Genomic DNA, 16,135 nt, shown 5'->3' with positions numbered 1-16,135 from the left:
CTGGGCTCTTAGGACCCCCCTCGCAGGGGGGTGAGGCACCCCCCGCGAGGCGGGGGCTGAGAGCCAGCCCCTCTTGCCCCCCTGGGCTCTTAGGACCCCCCTCGCAGGGGGGTGAGGCACCCCCCGCGAGGCGGGGGCTGAGAGCCAGCCCCTCTTGCCCCCCTGGGCTCTTAGGACCCCCCTCGCAGGGGGGTGAGGCACCCCCCGCGAGGCGGGGGCTGAGAGCCAGCCCCTCTTGCCCCCCTGGGCTCTTAGGACCCCCCTCGCAGGGGGGTGAGGCACCCCCCGCGAGGCGGGGGCTGAGAGCCAGCCCCTCTTGCCCCCCTGGGCTCTTAGGACCCCCCTCGCAGGGGGGTGAGGCACCCCCCGCGAGGCGGGGGCTGAGAGCCAGCCCCTCTTGCCCCCCTGGGCTCTTAGGACCCCCCTCGCAGGGGGGTGAGGCACCCCCCGCGAGGCGGGGGCTGAGAGCCAGCCCCTCTTGCCCCCCTGGGCTCTTAGGACCCCCCTCGCAGGGGGGTGAGGCACCCCCCGCGAGGCGGGGGCTGAGAGCCAGCCCCTCTTGCCCCCCTGGGCTCTTAGGACCCCCCTCGCAGGGGGGTGAGGCACCCCCCGCGAGGCGGGGGCTGAGAGCCAGCCCCTCTTGCCCCCCTGGGCTCTTAGGACCCCCCTCGCAGGGGGGTGAGGCACCCCCCGCGAGGCGGGGGCTGAGAGCCAGCCCCTCTTGCCCCCCTGGGCTCTTAGGACCCCCCTCGCAGGGGGGTGAGGCACCCCCCGCGAGGCGGGGGCTGAGAGCCAGCCCCTCTTGCCCCCCTGGGCTCTTAGGACCCCCCTCGCAGGGGGGTGAGGCACCCCCCGCGAGGCGGGGGCTGAGAGCCAGCCCCTCTTGCCCCCCTGGGCTCTTAGGACCCCCCTCGCAGGGGGGTGAGGCACCCCCCGCGAGGCGGGGGCTGAGAGCCAGCCCCTCTTGCCCCCCTGGGCTCTTAGGACCCCCCTCGCAGGGGGGTGAGGCACCCCCCGCGAGGCGGGGGCTGAGAGCCAGCCCCTCTTGCCCCCCTGGGCTCTTAGGACCCCCCTCGCAGGGGGGTGAGGCACCCCCCGCGAGGCGGGGGCTGAGAGCCAGCCCCTCTTGCCCCCCTGGGCTCTTAGGACCCCCCTCGCAGGGGGGTGAGGCACCCCCCGCGAGGCGGGGGCTGAGAGCCAGCCCCTCTTGCCCCCCTGGGCTCTTAGGACCCCCCTCGCAGGGGGGTGAGGCACCCCCCGCGAGGCGGGGGCTGAGAGCCAGCCCCTCTTGCCCCCCTGGGCTCTTAGGACCCCCCTCGCAGGGGGGTGAGGCACCCCCCGCGAGGCGGGGGCTGAGAGCCAGCCCCTCTTGCCCCCCTGGGCTCTTAGGACCCCCCTCGCAGGGGGGTGAGGCACCCCCCGCGAGGCGGGGGCTGAGAGCCAGCCCCTCTTGCCCCCCTGGGCTCTTAGGACCCCCCTCGCAGGGGGGTGAGGCACCCCCCGCGAGGCGGGGGCTGAGAGCCAGCCCCTCTTGCCCCCCTGGGCTCTTAGGACCCCCCTCGCAGGGGGGTGAGGCACCCCCCGCGAGGCGGGGGCTGAGAGCCAGCCCCTCTTGCCCCCCTGGGCTCTTAGGACCCCCCTCGCAGGGGGGTGAGGCACCCCCCGCGAGGCGGGGGCTGAGAGCCAGCCCCTCTTGCCCCCCTGGGCTCTTAGGACCCCCCTCGCAGGGGGGTGAGGCACCCCCCGCGAGGCGGGGGCTGAGAGCCAGCCCCTCTTGCCCCCCTGGGCTCTTAGGACCCCCCTCGCAGGGGGGTGAGGCACCCCCCGCGAGGCGGGGGCTGAGAGCCAGCCCCTCTTGCCCCCCTGGGCTCTTAGGACCCCCCTCGCAGGGGGGTGAGGCACCCCCCGCGAGGCGGGGGCTGAGAGCCAGCCCCTCTTGCCCCCCTGGGCTCTTAGGACCCCCCTCGCAGGGGGGTGAGGCACCCCCCGCGAGGCGGGGGCTGAGAGCCAGCCCCTCTTGCCCCCCTGGGCTCTTAGGATCCGCGGTGGCCTCACAGCCTGTTTACCATATTGTCAGTAATATCATCTCCCCCTCGAGAGATTATGAACTGTTTCACAGACGTGTGCACTCCCACGATGTACAGAGGGTGTGCATCCGTCTCTATTGGGAGTAATATCATCCTCTTCCTCCTTGAATGTTAAGAACGGTATCACACGGGTGTTTCTACTCCCTGAGATATCGCGTGTCATATCCTCCTCCCCCACGTTGCCATTGGAAGCAATATCAGTGGGGGCGTGTCCACCTTCTGTGACATTTAAAGTAATATCATCCTCTTCCCTCCAGGATCATGGGAACAATGTCCCTGCGGGGTGTCCACTTTCTGCCATATGTGTAGTCATATCACCTCCTCCGCCTTGGAGTATTGTTACGGACCATCTCACACGGGCGTGTACACTTCCTGCGATTCTGGGAGTAATGGCATTCCCTTCTTCCGTGAATATTAGGAGCAAAATCACCAGGTGGATGCACAGCCAGTGCTATATTGGGAGTAACGTCATACTCCACCCCCTGGAGATTATATTCGGGTCAATATCACCGTCTGGGTGTACACCTAGTGCGATATTGAACGTAACATCATGCTTTCTCCCTCCCTGGACATTAGGAGCAATATCAGCGGTGGGTGTACACCCACTGAGGTATTAGGCGTAATAGTAGTAGGAATTATTCCTCATTGATTATTAACATAAATATGAATAACCGATATTGATATTAATATTAAAAAATAATGGCTAATAATTTTCAGACTATTAATATTAATATTAATTATTAGGAGCTAGTATTACTGTTTTCTAACGAATAAGATCAATATCAGCTATTAATATCAGGCGTCATTAATCATTAATATTAATCATTTATTGTTATCGTTAGTATAACTATTGAATATTCATTATCCTTGTTATCGGTATTGATTTAAAAATTATATTATCAATCATTAATATTGATAATTATTAGTGTCAATTAATAATTGAGATGATTAATTGCGGTAAGTCACATTGCGCCCTTCCACCCCTTCCTCGGCAGCTCGTGTACGACCCAAAACGGGGGTGCAAATGCCCCTGAGAGAGCAGCGGTATACTGGGATAGATGAGGATGGTCACGTGGCGGGGAGGCGTGTTTTTGGATACCAGCCCTTCACCTCCGTCGACCTTCTCAACTGGAAAAACAATACACCGCCCTATAGCGAAAAGCCGCCAGCCCTAATTGATTTGCTCCAAACTGTTATCCAGACCCACAACCACACCTGGGCTGATTGGCACCAGTTGCTCATGTTCCTCTTTAACAGCGAAGAAAGGCGGAGAGTCCTCCAAGCAGCAACTAAGTGGCTAGAGGAGCATGCACCTGCTGATTATCAAAACCCCAAAGAGTATGGAAGGACCCAGTTGCCAGGAACCGACCCCCAGTTGGACCCACATGAAAGAGAGAATATGCAAAGGCTAAACCGAGACGGGGAAGCTCTCTTGGAAGGATTAATGAGGGGAGCTCAGAAGGCCACAAACGTTAACAAGGTCTCTGAGGTCATTCAGGGAAAAGAAGAAAGTCCGGCACAATTCTACCAGAGACTGTGTGAGGCCTATGCTATGTATACTCCCTTTCATCCCGATAGCCCTGAAAATCAGCGCATGATTCACATGGCTTTAGTCCGTCAAAGCGCAGAAGACATGAGAAGAAAACTGCAGAAACACGCTGGACTTGCAGGGATGAACACATCACAATTACTAGAAATAGCTAGCCAGGTGTTTGTAATCAGGGATGCAGTAAGCCGTCAGGAAAACGGCGAAGACAATGGAGGTCAGGCCCGGCGAAACACCGACCTGTTTGCTAGCTGCAGCAATCACAGGGGCCCCCACAAAGAGGCAAGGGAAGGGGGGCCCTGGGAAAGGAACTCAGCTTGGCTGTCAGAGTTTGCAGCGTAACCAGTGTGCTGATGGTAAAGAAATAGGACGGTGGAAGAACAAATGCCCTCAACTCAAAAGAAAACAAGATGACTCAGAGCAGGAGGCCCCGGACAAGGAGGAAGGGGCCCTGCTCAACCCGGCAGGAGGGTTCTTGGACTGAGGGAGACCGGGCTCAAGTGTCCCCAAAGAGCCACTGGTCAGAATGACAGTCGGGGGTGGAGACATTGACTTTCTTGGAGATAGCGGTGCTGAACATTCGCTAGTAACCGCCCCGGTCGCCCCCTTATCCAAAAAGACTATTGACGTCATCGGAGCCACGGGGGTTTCAGCAAAGCAAGCTGTAGGCTTGCCTCGGACTTGTACTGTAGGAGGACATAAAGTCATTCATCAGTTATGGTACATGCCTGACTGTCCCTTGACCTTTTGGGGAAGGGACTTGCTCAGCAAGCTGAGAGCCACGATCTCTCTGACAGAGCACGGCTCTTTGCTGCTAAAGTTACCCGGAACGGGAGTCATTGTGACCCTTATGGTCCCCCGAGAGGAGGAATGGAGACTTTTCTGAACTGAGCCGGGCCAAGAGAGAAGGCCAGCTCTGGCTAAGCGGTGGCCAAGAGTACGGGCAGAAGACAACCCTCCGGGATTGGCCAGTTAAGACTGGGGCCCAGCGGGTTAGGCAAAAACAGGACCCGGTCTCCAGAGAAGCTCTTCAAGGTATCCAGGTCCGTCTCAAGCACCTAAGAACTGTTGCAATTCTTGTTCCTTGTCAGTCTCCATGGAACACTCCCCTCCTGCCTGTTCCCAAGCCACGGACCAAGGACTACCGGCCGGTACAGGATTTGCGCTTGCTTCATCAAGCTACACTGACTTGACATCCAACAGTACCTAACCCGTCCACATTGTTGGGGTTGCTGCCAGCTGAGGACAGCTGCTTCACCTGCTTGGACCTGAAAGATGCTTTCTTTCCTATCAGATTAGCCCCTGAGAGGCAGAGGCTGTTTGCCTTTCAGTGGGAAGATCCGGAGTCAGGTGTCACTACTCAGTACACTTGGACCGGGCTTCCCCAAGGGTTCAAGAACTCCCCCACCACCTTCGGGGAGGCGTTGGCTCGAGACCTCCAGAAGTTTCCCACCAGAGACCTAGGCTGTGTGTTGCTCCAGTAGGTTGATGACCTTCTGCTGGGACACCCCACGGCAGTCGGGTGTGCCAAGGGAACAGATGCCCTACACCGGCACCTGGAGGACTGTGGGTATAAGATGTCCAAGAAGAAAGCTCAGATCTGCCGACAGCAGGTACGTGACTTGGGATTTACTATCTGACAGGGCTCGGAACGCAGCCCGGGATCAGAAAGAAAGCAGGTCATTTGCAATCTAGTGGAGCCCAAGAGCAGAAAGCAGGTGAGACAATTCTTAGGAGCTGTGGGGTTTTGTAGACTGTGGATCCCAAACTTTGCAGTATTAGCCAAGCCTTTGTATGAGGTCCCAAAGGGGGCGGGGACCGGGAACCTTTGGAATGCAGATCCCAACAACAGCAAGTCTTTCATGAGTTAAAGGAAAAACTTCTGGCAGCCCTAGCCCTGGGGCTACTCGATCTGACAAAGCCTTTTCCATTCTATGCATCAGAGAGAGAAAAGATGGCAGCTGGACTTTGAACCCAAACGGTTGGGCTCCGGCCAAGGCCGGCGGCCTACCTCTCTAAACAACTAGACGGGTCTACTAAAGGATGGCCCCCTGTTTGAGGGCCTTGGCAGCAACTGCCCTGCTAGAACAAGAAGCAAATAAGCTGACTCTTGGGCAAAACCTGAACATAAAGGGCCCCCATGCTGTGGTGACTTTCATGAACGCTAAAGGACATCGTCGGCTACCGAATGCCAGACTCACCAAGTACCAAACTTGGCTCTGTGAAAATCCTCGTATAACCATTGAAGTTTGTAACACCCTACACCCGCCACCTTGCTCCCGGTATCAGAGAGCCCTGTCGAGCCTGATTGTGTGGAAGTCTTGGACTCAGTCGACTCTGGCAGACCTGACCTCCGGGACCGGACTTGGGCATCAGTAGACTGGGAACTATACGTGGATGGGAGCAGCTTCTTCAACCCCCAAGGAGAGAGAGGTGCAGGGTATGCAGTGGTAACCCTGGACACTCTTGTTGAAGCCAGATCGTTGCCCCAGGCCACTTCAGCCCAGAAAGCTGAACTCATTGCTTTAATTCGGGCCTTAGGACTCAGTGAGGGTGAGACTGTAAACATTTACACTGATTCTCGGTGTCTTTTTAACCCTTCGAGTGCATGGAGCGTGATAGAAAGAAAAGGGCCTATTGAACTCTGAGGGAAAAGACAGAAAATATCAACAAGAAACCTTGCAATGATTAGAAGCAGTATGGAAACCCCACAAGGTGGCAGTTAGGCATTGCAGAGGACACCAGCGAGCTTCCACCTCGGTGGGTTTGGGGAATTCCCGCGCTGACTCAGAGGCTCGAAAAGCAGCATCTGCCCCCTTCTGGGCATCAGTGCTCCCTCAAGTACCTGATCTTGGACCTACTTCTTCTAAAAAAGAAAAGGACATTCTCCAGGTAGAGGGAAGGACAAGTGATGGAGGAAGGATGGATTCGGTTACCAGATGGGAGCGTAGCTGTGCCACAGCTGCTAGGAGTTGCAGTTGTACTGGCTGTGCAAGAAACCACCCATCGAGGTCAGGAGTCACTGGAAAAGTTGTTAGGCCGGTATTTCTACATCTCGCCTTTGTCAGCCCTTGCCAAAACGGTGAGGCAGCGGTGTGTTACCTGCCGACAGCATGATGCGAGGCAAGGTCCAGCCGTTCCGCCCGGCATACGAGCTTATGGAGCAGCCCCCTTTGAAGATCTCCAGGTAGACTTCACAGAGATGCCAAAGTGTGGAGGTAACAAGTATTTACTAGTTCTTGGGCGTGCGTACCTACTCTGGGTGGGTGGCGGCCTATCCAACACCAACTGAGAAAGCTCGTGAAGTAACCCGTGTGCTTCTTCGAGATCTGATACCTAGATTTCGACTGCCCTTACGGATCGGCTCAGATAAACGGGCCTGCGTTTTAGGCTCCCTTGGTACAGAAGACGGCAAAGGTATTGGGGATCCCACGGAAACTGCATGGCGCCTCCCGGCCTCAGAGCCCCAGAAAGGTGGAGCAGATGAATCGGACTATCAAAAATAATACTATTGTCTTCCCCGCGAGATATTTAAAACAACACCACAAGGGGCGTCAAACCACCTGCTAAATTTGAGGGAATATTATCCTCTCCCCCACTCCCGCGGCCCCGGATATTAGAGACAATAACACAGGCGTAACGTACACCCACTACTTGATTGGGAATAATATCATCCTCACCCTTCTCGGATATTAGGAACAATATCACACTGTGCGTGTAGTACTGTCGTGAAATTCAATGGAATGTCATCCTTCGCCTCCCTGGATATGATGAACAATATCACAGGGGATGTACAGCTTCTGAGATATTGGGAGTGATATCATCCTCTCCCCTCTGGAAGTTAGGGACAATATCACAGGGGTAGTGTACACCCTCTGGCATGTTGGCACTAATATCATCCTCCCGCCCACTGGATATTAAAAACCATATCACAAGGGGCGTGTACAGACACTTCGATATTGGTATTAATACCATCCTCTCCCTCTTTGGATATTCGGTGCCGTATTTCAGGTGGGGTATACGCCACCTGCAATATTGGAAGTAATATGATTTTCTCCCCCCGTGGATATCAGAAACGATATCACAGGGGGTGGCGAACAACCCCTGCGATACTTGGAGTGATATCATCGTCTCCCCTCACGATGATTAAGAACAATATCGTAGGGGTGGGGGGTGTACACCCCCTTTCATATTTGATACCATCCTCTTCCCCCCTGGATATTAGGAACAATATCAGGAAGGGACGTAGAGACCCTGCGACCTTTGCTGTCATACAATTGTCTCTCCCCTAGATATTAGGAAAAATGTCACTGGGGATGTGAACAGCCCTGCGATATTGAGAATAGTATCATCCTCTCCCCCCTTGCATATTGGGAACAACATCACAGGTGGGGTGTACTGCCTCTGCGATATTGGGGGTAAAATTTTCCTCTCTTCCCCTGGACATCAGGAAGGGTATCAGAGGGGGAGGGTGTGCATTCCCTGCCATATTCAACGTAACTTCATCCTCTCCCTCCCAGGGTATTCAGAACAATAGGACAGGAGGGGTGTACGCCAACTGCGATATTGAGAGTCGTATCATCCTCTTTCGCTCTGGATCTTAGGAACAATATCACAGGGTTGTGTACACCCCCTGCGATATTGGGAGTACTATCATCCTCTCTCCCTGTGGATATTAGGAAGAGTATCACAGGGCTGTGTAAACCCCCTGCGGTACTGGGAGTAATATCATCCTCTCTCCCTCTGAATAGAGGAAGATTTTCACAGGGGTGTGTACACCCCCTGCGATATTGGGAGTAATGTCATCCTCCCCAAACCTGGATGTTAGCAACGAGATCACAGAGGGGGTGTACACACCCTGCGACATTGGAAGGAATATGATCGTCTCCCCACCTGGATACTGGGAAAGAAAGATATCACAGCGCGGGTATACGTTCCCTACGCTGTTGGCAGTAATCTCATTCTTTTCCTGTCTGGATATGAGGAAGCATATCACAGGGGAGCTGTACAATTACTTCGATATTGGGAGTAATATCATCCTCTATTTTCCTGGATATTGGGCACAAAAACACAAAAGGGTGTACAACCCCTGCGATCTTGGGAGTAATAGCATACTCTCCTTCCCTGGATGTTAGAAAACAGTATCATCAGGGCTCAACACCCCCCGCGATAATGGGAGTCATATTTACTCTTTCACAGGCCATTTGGAACAATACAACAGGGGGTGTTTACAAACAGGGGTGGTGTACACCCCTGTGATATTGGGAGTAACATCATTCTCCCCACCTCCGGATATTAAGAACAATATCCCGGCGGGAGGTGGTACACCCGCAGTGATATTGCGAATAATGTCATCCTCTCCTTCCCTGGATATTAGGAACAATATCACAGGGGGGTGTACACCTTCTGTGATACTGGAAGCAATATCATCCTCTCCCCCGCTGGATATTAGAAAAAAATATCACTCACGGTGTACACCCGCTGTGATATTAGGAAGAATATTACAGGGTGTACACCCACTCTGACTTTAAGAGAAATAGCTCCCTCAAATGTCCCAAACAATATCACAGGGTATACAATGATATTTCCCTAGGATATTACAAATACTATCACAGGGTGTACACCCACTGTGATAACACGAGTAATAATACATCCCAAGGATACTACCAAGAATATCACAAGGCTGTACACCCACTATGACATCGGGAGTGATATCTCCCTAGGATACTACGAACACCATCACAGAATGTACACACATGGTGCGCACGCACGGTGATATTAGGAGTACTATCAACGCAGGACATAGTCAATAAGACCACAGGGAGTACATACCTGATGTACACCCACGGCGATGTTATGAGAACTACCTCCCTAGGATAATACGAATAACATCACAGAGTGGACACACATGGTATACACCCACCGTGGCACTAGGACTAATAACTTTCTGAGATATTACCAGTAGCATCACACAACAGAAACACATGGTGTACACCCACTGTAACCTTAGGTGTAATTTCTCCCTACGATATTACGAGTAACATCTCAGTGCATACACACATGGTGAACACCCACTGTGACATTAAGGGTAATATCCCCCTAGGATATTACCAATAACATCACCGGGTGTCCACCCATGGTGTACATGCTCTGTGATGTTAGGGATAATAACTCCCTAGGATATTATGAATAATACCGCAGGGTGTACAGAAACTCTGATATTAGAGGTAATATCTCTCTAGGATATTATGAATAATATCACAGGGTGTACCCCCACTGTGATACTGGGAGCAATATCTCTCTAGGATACTACGAATCATATCAGAATGTACACCCACTGTGATAATAGGAGAAATATCTCTCTGTGATATTACGAATTAGATCACAGAGTGTACACACATGGTGTACATCCACTTTGATATTAGGAGTAATCTCTTCCTAGGACATTACAAATAACATCACAGAGTGTACACCCACTGTAATATTAGGAATCGTATCTCCCTAGGTGATTACAAGTAATATCACAGGGTGTACACCCACTGTGATATTAGGAGTAATATCTTCCTAGGGTATTATGAATAATTTCACAGTCTCTACACACATAATGTACACTCACTGTGATATTAGGAGTAACATCTACCTAGTAGATAACAAATAACATCGCAGGGTGTACCCCCACTTTGATATTAGCTGTAATATTCCTCTAAGTTGTTACAAATAAGATCACAGGGTGTAGAAACATGGTGTACACTCACTGTGATACCAGGAGTCGTATCTCTGTAATATATTATGAATAATATCACAGGTTGTACACCCACTGTATTATTAGGAGTCATATCTCTGTAGGACATTACAATTAATATCACACGGTGTACAGCCACCCTGATATTAGGAGCAATATCTTTCTAGGATATTACAGATAATATCACAGGGTGTACGCCCACTCTGCTGTCAGGAGCAATATCTCCCTAGGATATCAAAAATCCTATCACGGGGTGTCCAATCTCTGCCTTCCAGGTTCGAAGGGATTCTCCTGCTTCAGCCTCCCGAGTAGCTAGGTTTACGCGCCACCACACCCGGCTAATTTTTTTTTATTTTCACTGGAGACGGGGTTTCACCACGTGGGCCAGGCTGTTCTGGAAGTCCTGACCTCAGGTGATCCATCAGCCTCGGCCGCCCAAAGTGCTGGGATTACAGGTGTGAGGCATGGTGCTGAGCCAAGAGTTATATATTCAATTCATTTGGAAACACAGCTCCCATATTTGAGTGTGCGTGTACTTTTATGAAGAAATGATGTCAGAAAACCTAAGGATGATAATAACTATGAAAAGTAACAGGCACGTGAAAAGGTCCTCCGATTGAGAACTATAAGCTTCGATTTCGGTTTTAGATAATGGGGTCCTAGCTCTTGTGTCGTCCTTTTACATATTCTACATCACAGGAACTTGCAGCACGGTGTCAGAATAAAATAGAGTGTATTTCACGGCTTCTTAATTTCTTTCAATTAGATGAGATCTTTTTCTTAAAGAGAGAAGGACATTTTCATTGCATTGTATTTTTTCTGAAAAGAGTAGGCCGTATTTTACTGAGATCACGGATTTGTTATATATGACGTTTTGGTCTTCTAATATTCTTCAGTGGATTTTCTCTAAAGTGGTATGTACAGAAAGACTTGTATAGCAAAAAAGTAAACCACGTAATAATTCTGAGATTTTTGGAATTGTCACAGCTGAGAAACATTGCTGGCGGTGTATGGTCCCCAAGTGTGAAAGTGTTCCTTGTGAATTGCTTGCATCCAGCATTAAGGGCTGGTTTTTCTCTTTTATTTTTCCAATCCTCTTTCCTTCTCAAGGTGTCCAAGACACACAGAGCCACGGAATCTCACAGGTGTCTGAGAATTCCTCCTCCTGGGACTCTCAGAGGATCCAGAACTGCAGCCCGTCCTCGCTTTGCTCTCCCTGTCCCTGTCCACGTATCTGGTCACGGTGCTGAGGAACCTGCTCAGCATCCTGGCTGTCAGCTCTGACTCCCCCCTCCACACCCCCATGTACTTCTTCCTCTCCAACCTGTGCTGGGCTGACATGGGTTTCACCTCGGCCACGGTTCCCAAGATGATTGTGGACATGCAGTCACATAGCAGAGTCATCTCTCATGCGGGCTGCCTGACACAGATGTCTTTCTTGGTCCTTTTTGCATGTATAGAAGACATGCTTCTGCCTGTGATGGCCTATGACTGCTTTGTAGCCATCTGTCGCCCTCTGCACTACCCAGTCATCGTGAATCCTCACCTCTGTGTCTTCTTCGTTTTGGTGTCCTTTTTCCTTAGCCTGTTGGATTGCCAGCTGCCCAGTTGGATTGTGTTACAATTCACCATCATCAAGAATGTGGAAATCTCTCATTTTGTCTGTGACCCCTCTCAACTTCTCAAACTTGCCTGTTCTGACAGCGTCATCGATAGCATATTCATAGATTTCGGTAGTACTATGTTGGGTTTTCTTGTCGTTTCAGGGATCCTTTTGTCTTACTATAAAATTGTCCCCTCCATTCTAAGGATTTCATCGTCAGATGGGAAGTAGGAAGCCTTCTCCACCTGCGGCTCTCACCTAGCAGTTGTTTGCTGATTTGACGGAACAGGCATTGGCATGTACCTGACTTCAGCTGTGTCACCACCCCCCAGGAATGGTGTGGTGGCATCAGTGATGTACGCTGTGCTCACCCCCATGCTGAACCTTTTCATCTACAGCCTGAGAAACAGGGACATACAAAGTGCCCTGCGGAGGCTGCGCAGCAGAACAGTCGAATCTCATGATCTGTTCCATCCTTTTTCTTGTGTGGGTGAGAAAGGGCAACCACATTCAATCTCTACATCTGCAAATCCTGCCCCTTAGTCACATTATTTTTGTGGCTTGATGGCTTTTATTCCTTTCCGCATTTCCTTTGTGAATATTGCTTTCTTCGTTATGCCTTTAACTGGAATGGGTGAGTATTCTGGGATCCTTTGTTTAGCAGAAACCTCATGACAGAATCCTCTATACCTAGGCGGCCCCTTTTAGTTTCTGAGCAATAACCCGGTCATCCAGGTGGAATCACCACCATCTTTTTATATACACGAAGTCCTCACTTCATTTTGGAATTCCCTGAAAACTGACTTTATGGAAACAATGTACAGGAGGTCCTCCAACACCATTGGTTATTCAAAGTTGTGTAGTTATACTGTTGATGAAAAATAAGTGGTTTCACTATACATAATTTTGCTTCGAGGTGAAGTTTCCAAGAGACTTTCAAAGATGTTAAGTGAGGACATACTGTACATCAAATTCATATCCTCTTCCACAGTTTATGTGGAATTTCTTCATAAACTGCTTCTAGAGAATCTATTTAGGCAGGTTATGTGTAGAGATAAATGTCGCCGTTCCTCAATCTTGGCTTTGAGTCAAATCACCTGGGGAGCTAACACATGATGAGGCCTGGGTCTCAACACCTAAGATTCGGATTTCCTTGCACCTGTGTGAGTACGCGGATTTTTGTTTTTTTTTCTTTTAAAGCACCAGAGGTGGTTCCAATGACGAAGTTTTTAGAGGCATCAAGCTCCAATGAGTAAGAACAGAAATTAATTATAATTTCTTCAAATATTATCTTCAAATGCATTGTCCATCAACACCACACAAATGTTTATTATGCTGTTTTTTCTTACCATTTCGCATTTTCGCATTTTCTATTTCTTTCTTTTCGTTTTTTTTTTTTTTTTTTTTTTTTTTTTGAGTCAGAGTTTCACCCTTGTTGCCCAGGCTGGAGTTCAATGGCACGGTCTGGCTCACTGCAACCTCTGCCTCCCGTATTCAAGCAATTCTCCTGCCTCAGCCTTCCAAGTAGCTGGGATTACAGGCATGCGCTACCATGCCTGGCTAATTTTTTTTTTTTTTTTTTGTATTGTTAGTAGAGACAGTGTTTCTCCATTTTGGTCAGGCTGGTCTTGAACTCCCCACCACAGGTGATCCACCCGCTTCCGCCTCCCAAAGTGCTGGGATTACAGGCATGAGCGACTGCGCCCAGCCACCGCTTAGCATTTACATTTCACATTTGTTGAAGTTATAGATGTATACACACATTGATTGCTGCTTTGTTATACACTTGCGTATACATAAGATGGGAAATAGAAAAGAATAAAATGGGCACAGTATCCCTGAAGTTTCACATTCCTGCTATTTTAAAAATATTTGCTCTTAGAAATTTGTTTCAATTAAGAAACTGTGGCATACACACCCAATGAAGTATTATTCCGCCTAAAAAGGAAGAAAATCCTCTCCGCTGCGGACAAAATGGGTGAGATTGCAGGTCTGTATATTAAATGAAATAAGCCAGGCAGAGGATGACAAATATTTCGTGTCCTCACTTCTATGTAGGAAGAAAAAAGGAAACCTTGGCCAGATGTGGTGGCTCAAGCCTGTAATCCCAGCGCTGTGGGAGGCCGAGTCGCACGGATCACTTCAGTCCAGGAATTTGAGACCAGCCTGGCCAACATGGTGAAACCCCGTCTCTATAGAAAACAGAAACAATTTGCCAGGCGTGGTGATGGGTGTCTGTAGTCTCAGCTACTCGGAGGGCTGAGGCCCAAGAAGCGCTTGAACTCGGGAGGCGGAGGTTGCAGTGAGCCCGGACTGTGCCTGTGTACTCCAACCTGGGCAACAGAAAGAGACTCCATCCCACACACACCTACACACAAAAGGAATCTCAGGAAGGTGGAAAGTATAAAGGTGGTTAGCATATGCTAGGAAGAAAAGCGGTGGGATGGGGAATGAAGACAAGTGGATAATTGGGTCCCAAAATACAGAAAGATGGAATGAGTGAGTTCTAGTGTTTGATAGTACAGTATGAACATTTTAGTTCACAAGAATTGCTTGCATATTTCCAGATGCTTTGGTAAGAAGCTTCCTAACTTTCTCATTATGCTGGTTTTTAAGCTCTTCTCTTTCTGCTCTTGATATCATGCTGGTTTTTTGTTTTTTGTTTTTTGTTTTGAGATGGAATTTCGCTCTTGTTGCCCAGGCTGGAGTGTCATGGTGCAATCTTGGCTCACCGCAACCTCTGCCTCCTGCGTTCAAGCGATTCTCCTGCCTCCAACTCCCGAGTAGCTGGGATTACAGGCATGCGCCAGCTGCCCAGCTAATGTTGTATTTCTGGTAGAGATGGGGGTTTCTCGCTGTCGCTCAGGCTGGTCTTCAACTCCTGACCTCCGGTGATCCGCCCGCCTCGGCCTCCCAAACTGCTGGGATTACAGGCGTGAGCGACCGCGCCCAGCCCATGCTGTATCCTTATCTGTTGTCGGTTGTTGTTCGTTTGTTTTTGAGCCCAGAAATAACTTCTCACCTATAGGTTCAAATGATTTTTAACATGAGTACTAAGAAAGCTCATTGCTGGAAAAGCAGCCTTTTCAAGAAATGGTGTCGGAGAAACTTGATTTCCACATGCAGAAGAATGAAGGTGGACCCCGTGTCACACCAGGTGCAAAAATTAACACAAACTGGATCAAAGACCTAACCCCAAGGGCTAAAAGTATCATATGCCTAAAAGAAATCATTGGCCACACTTTCATGACATCAGATTGGGCAATGCTCTCTGGGATATGACACCAAAAGCATAGGCAACAAAAGAAAATTAGATTCCTTGGATTACATCTAAATGACAGACACTTTTGTGCAGCGAAAAACACTGTGAACTGAGTGAAAAGATAACCCGTGGATTAGGAAAAATATTTGCAAATCATATATCTCAAAAGAGGCTGATATCCATCATATATAAAGAACAGCTAGAACTAAACAACAAGAAACCCAAAGCATTCCATCAACAATGGTCAGAAGACTCGAGTAGACGTGTCCCTAAAGAAGATATAGCAATGGCCAATAAGCATCTAAAATGATGTTCAAAATCACTAACCATAGGGAAGCGCAAATCAAACAAAGAATGAGATACCACACATTAGGATGGATACGATCAACAAACAAGCATTGGTGAGACTAGAAGGAAATAGGAATGCTCCAATACGATCGGAGGGAATGTAAAACCGTGAAGGAACGGGGAAAGTAGTATGGCGTGCACTGGAAAAATTAGAAACAGTATGCTCAGATGTTCCCGCAGTTGCATTTGTGGGTACCTACCAAAAAGAACTAGAAGCCAGGAGTGGAAGACAGATTTGTACACACACGCTCATAGCAGCATTATTCGCAACAGCCAAAATGTGGAAGCAACCCAAGGGTTCGTGGACAGATGAATGAAAAAGCGCACTGCAGTTCCTTCATACAATGGAAGACTCTCCAGCCTTAAAAAGGCAGGCACTTTTGGCCGGTGCGGCGGCTCACGCCTGTAATCGCAACATCTTGGAAGAACGAGGTGGGCGGATCACCTGAGGTCAGGAATTCAAGACAAGCCTGGCCATCTTGGTGAAACCCTGTCTCTAGTGAAAATGCAAAAAATGAGACGAGCCTGGTGGCGTGTGCCTATAGTC

The 16,135-nt window shown here is 50.1% G+C and overlaps 1 pseudogene; it reads left to right on the top strand.

The window, feature by feature from the left end:
- Nucleotides 1-7,325: 7,325 nt before the first annotated feature.
- Nucleotides 7,326-13,329, top strand: LOC134761238 (olfactory receptor 7E24-like; annotated as a pseudogene).
- The last annotated feature ends 2,806 nt before the right edge of the window (nt 13,330-16,135 follow it).

This window comes from Pongo abelii (genome assembly GCF_028885655.2).
Source record: "Pongo abelii isolate AG06213 chromosome 18 unlocalized genomic scaffold, NHGRI_mPonAbe1-v2.0_pri chr18_hap1_hsa16_random_utig4-3743, whole genome shotgun sequence".
NCBI classification, from domain to species: domain Eukaryota; kingdom Metazoa; phylum Chordata; class Mammalia; order Primates; family Hominidae; genus Pongo; species Pongo abelii.
The sequence above is the reverse complement of the archived record's forward strand: the minus strand, read 5'-3'. Positions and strand labels throughout refer to the sequence as shown.